General features: G+C 41.3%; 1 protein-coding gene and 1 pseudogene across 1 annotated transcript in view; both read right to left on the reverse strand.

Annotated features, from left to right (window-relative positions):
- Window positions 1-4,835, reverse strand: part of ITGA1 (integrin, alpha 1) — a 175,523-nt gene that overhangs the window by 74,889 nt on the left and 95,799 nt on the right. The window lies entirely within an intron of this gene.
- On the reverse strand, window positions 2,912-4,290 carry LOC102872837 (annotated as a pseudogene).

A 4,835-nucleotide genomic window follows, 5' to 3' on the forward strand; every position in this document is an offset into this window, starting at 1 on the left:
TTCAGTGACTGGGATAATTGGGATGGGAGTGTCAGAGACAGTGTGATTGGCACAGGACAGAGCAGATCTTAGGGCTGTTGTACGTACGGTCGCTATGAGTCGCAAGCGACTCGACGGCACATAACAACAACAATCACATGCACTGGATCAGGCACATCTGAGTTTCTAGACTGGCATAGTTGGTCTTCAGTACTCTGGAGAGGTCCCTGACAACAGACTTTCCCAAAGTAATTCATCTTTTAATTTCCTGGATGCTAGTATCAAGAGTGTTCGTTTTGGAGCCAAGAAAACTGAAGCTGCAAACAACCTCAGTCTCTTTACCGTCTATCATGGTGCTGTCAATTGGCCCAGTAGTTTTTGGTTTCTTGATGTTGAGCTTTGATCCATACTGAAGATTGCAGTCCTTGACCTTTTGCATCAAATTCCTCATGACCTCCTCAGTTTTGGCAAGCAAGGTTGTGTTACCTGCATAACACAAGTTGCTGTTGAGTTTTCCTCCAATCTTGATGCCACACTTCTCTTCATAGAGGGGTAGATTGACACAGTGACTGCTGCTGTGGGCACTAGTGTGTCAGGAAGTGTAAAGATGGCACAGGATAGGAGAAGTTTCAATCTGTTTTTCGTAGAGTTGATATGAACCATACTTGTCAGCATTGAACAGCAACAACAACAACATTGCATGTGGTTTATAAACTCAGAAAATCAGCTAGAGGCTCAGCTATCAGTAAGTTCTATTTGAAAGCTATGAGAGAGAGCTTCCTTTTCAACTTATTTATATAAAACAAAATCCTGGAAAGTTTTTACTAAAATATTCTATAGTCATATTATACTTAGAAAAAACAAAAATAAGAGTACATGTTTGAAAAAGAGAAGTTTCCATTTGATCATGTACACTGATTTTGTTGTCGTTAGGTGCTGTCTAGTCGACTATGATTCATAGAGACCTTATGCACAATAAAGCTGAACCCTGCTCTATTCTGAGCTAATTTCTCTCTCTCTGACACACCTACCCTCATTACACCAGTTATTGTGTCAATTCATCTCATCCAGGGTCTTTCTCTCCTTAGCTAGCCTGCTCCAAAGACTGGTCCTTCCTGGCTACATGCCCAAAGTATGTGAGACGGAGTTACAATCTTTACTAAAGAAACACAAACAGCAACGTGTTAAAAATATTCACAAAGTAAAATATCCTTGAGCGGTTGTGTTCCCTTAACACTTGCAAAAGTTATCTTATTTTAGTAGATTGCAACTGCTACCTTATACTAAAATCAGAATGATTTTTTTTCCTTAAGAGTAAGTGCTAGTTTGATACTAGGTTGTTGTTGTTAAGAGCCAACAAGTTGAGTACAACTCATAGTGACCCTATGCACAACAGATTTGAACCCTGTTCTATCCTGTGCCATCTTTACCCTCCCTGATACACTAGAGCCCACTGGGGCAACCACCATGTCAATCTATAATCTGGTTGAAAGTCTTCCTCTCCTTCACTGATCTGCCACCCTTTCAAACATCATGTCTTTCTCCAAGTCAGCACCTCCTTGCAACATGCCCAAGGTATGTGAGGTGAAGCCTCATCATTCTTGCCTCCAAAGAGCACTCTGGCTGTACCCTCCCCAAGACCTATTTATTTGTTCTTTTGGCCATCCATGGAATATTCAGTGCCCTTCTCCAACACCACAGCTCAAAGGCACCAATTCTTCTTCTGTCATCCTTATTCATTGTCCAGCCTTGAGATGCATAGCAAGTAACTGGAAAGACCATTGCTTGAATCAGATGCATCTTAATCCTAAAATTGATATCACTACTCCTCAATAATTTGGAAAGGTCCCTAACTGCAGACTTTCCCAGTGTAATGCATCTCCTGATTTCCTGATTGCTGGGACCACGGACGTTAATTGTGGATTCAAGTAAGATGAAGTTGTTTACAGTTTCAATCTCTTCTCCATCCACCATGATGTTGCCTATCAGTCCAGCGGTGAGAATCTTTGTTTTCTTGGCATTGAGATGCAATCTGTACTGAAGGCTGAATTCTTTGATCTTCTGCTTCAAGCTTCCTCACTTTCAGCAAGCAATGTGTCATCTGCATAATGCAGGTTATTGATGAGTCTTCCTCTGATCCTGATGGCACACTCCTCTTCACAGAGTCCAGCTTCTTGAATAAGTTAATCAGCATGCAAACTGAATAGGTATGGAGACAGAATATAACCCTGCCACACTCTCTTCTTAATTGTAAACCACGTAGCGTTCCCCTGGTCTGTTTACACAACAGCTTCCTGGTCCACGTATAGGTTTTGCATGAACACAATCAAGTGTTCTGGGTCTCCCTCCCATTCCTCTCAATGTCAGCTATAACTTGTTATGATCCACACAGTCAAAAGTCGCATGGATTTCCATAGTCAATGAAGCACAAATAGACATTCTTCTGGTATTTTCCCTCCCATTAAACTTTGTTTTAATGGGTCGCAAAATTCAGTGACAAATTTTTGGTCAAGTTGATTCCATTTAAAAAGTATTGATTTAAGCCTCCTTGTATGTGAAAATGGGCACAGCTGATAATGCTGTCTAGAAATTGTCTAAAAGTGTGGACTAAAAGTGTGGCTTTTAGTGTGGCTAAATTAAGACAGGTTTTGCTTTCATCACAGTAAATTAGTTGCAGTGGTGACAATGAGACCTATAACACCTTTTATAAAAAGAAAAGAAAAAGTACTGATTTTAGAAACTAATAACTTAAAACTATCACATGGAAAAGAAAACAAGGGTCCCAAAACTTTCCTTTTCTTCTGAAGGTTTTCTGATGTATTGTTATTATTAACCAGTCTTTTACTACTAAACATATGGCCAATTGAGACAGTTCTGAAACTGTTCTTCCCTAACTGCTCAAGACTGGGGTAGCAGGTATTATGGGTAATATTCATTTAGCCTTTGGGGTTTTCTGAGCCAACTCGGTGACCTTGCCAGCTTATTTACTCCTTTGATGACACTCACAGCAACAGTCTGCCTCATGGACAGCAGAACAACCCAGAGAGGGGTAGTCAGAGAAGCTCTCCACACACATGGGCTTGCCAGGAACCATATCAACATTGGCAGCATCACCAGACTTCAAGAATTTGGGGATGCCTGCCAGCTTCTTACCAGAATGGTGATCAGTCTTCTCTCTGAGCTCAGTAAACTTGCAAGCATTGTGAGCTATGTGGCAACCATGCACAGGTGCACAACCAGCACTGATGTGGCCAGGATGGTTTAAGATGATCACCTGAGCAGTGAACCCAGCTGCTTCCATTGGTGGGTCATTTTGCTGTCACCAGCCACGTTGCCACGTCGAACATCTTTCACAAAACATTCTTAACATTGAAGTCAACATTGTCACCAGGAAGAGCTTCACTGGAAAGCTTTACAGTGCATTTCAACAGACTTAACTTGAGTTGTAACACTGACTGGGGCAAATGTGACTACCATGCCAGGCTTGGAAAACACCAGTCTCCACTCTGCCCACAGGGACAGTATCAATACCACCAATCTTGTAAACATCCTGGAGAGGCAGACACAGGGCCTTATCAGTTGGACAGTTGGTGGCAAGATGCAATTGAAAGCTTCACTCAGTGTGGTTCCACTGGCACTGCCATCCTTCTGGGTGACTTTCCATCCCTTGAACAAAAGCATATTAGCACTTGGCTCCAGCATGTTGTCAGCGTTCCAACCAGAAATTGGCACAAAGGCTACTACTGTGTCAGGGTTGCAGTAATTTTTTTTTCTTTTTCTTAATGTAGGTACCAACTTCCTTAATGATTTCCTCATATCTCTTCCAGCTATAGAGAGGCTTGGTGGAATCTATTTGTTAACACTAACGATTAGTTGCTTCACACCCAGTGTGTAAGCCAGAAGAGCATGTTCACGGGTCTGTCCATTCGTTCAGATACCAGTCTCAAATTTACCAACACCAGCAGCAAAAATCAGGACAGCCCAGTCAGCCTGCAATGTTCCTGTAATCATGTTTCAAATAAAGTCTCTGTGCCCTGGGCCATCAGTGATGGTCACATAGTACTTGCTGGTCTCAAATTTTCACAGGGGGACATCAATGGTGGCACCATGCTCATGTTCACCTTTCAATTTATCCAAGACACAGGCGTATTTGAAGGACCCCTTTCCCATCCCTGCAGCTTCCTTCTCAGATTTCTCGATGTTTCTTTTGTCGATTGCACAACATTTATAGATCAGATGGCCAGTAGTGGTGGACTTGCCCAAATCTATGTGTCCAAGGATAACAATGTTGATATGGGTCTTCTTTCCCATTTTGGCTTAAGTTTGGCCATGGTATTCACCAATACCTGTATTCATTCTGGTAAAAACCATTGTGAAATAGCTCTTCTGGTATTCTTAGAAATGGTTTTGACGCATTGAACATCAACGATCGAAGACAGGATGAGTTGTAGGATGATATAAAGTATAGCATACATGAAGAAGGCAAAATGCCACTAGTAAAACAGAAGCGAAAGGAAAAAACAGAAATGGGTAACAGAAGAGACTCTAAAAATTGCATTGGAGTGTCAAGAAGCCAAAACAAGGGGAAACATGTCAAAGTAAAAGAGTTGAACAGATTTCAAAGGGCAGCTTGGGAGGACAAATCAATGTATTATAACAGAATGTGCAGAAAGCTAGAATCAGAGAATAAAAAAGGAAGAACTCTGCATTTTTCAAGTTGAAAAAAAACGAAAAACAAGTTTAAGCCTCATTTTGCTATACCGAAAGATGCTATGGACGATATATTGAATGATCCAGAAAGCACCAAAAGAAGATGGAGGGAATACATAAAATCAGTGTACCAAAAGAACTGATAG

Source organism: Elephantulus edwardii, unplaced genomic scaffold (assembly GCF_000299155.1).
Source record: "Elephantulus edwardii isolate Elephantulus edwardi_28Jun2011 unplaced genomic scaffold, EleEdw1.0 scaffold00079, whole genome shotgun sequence".
NCBI lineage: Eukaryota > Metazoa > Chordata > Mammalia > Macroscelidea > Macroscelididae > Elephantulus > Elephantulus edwardii.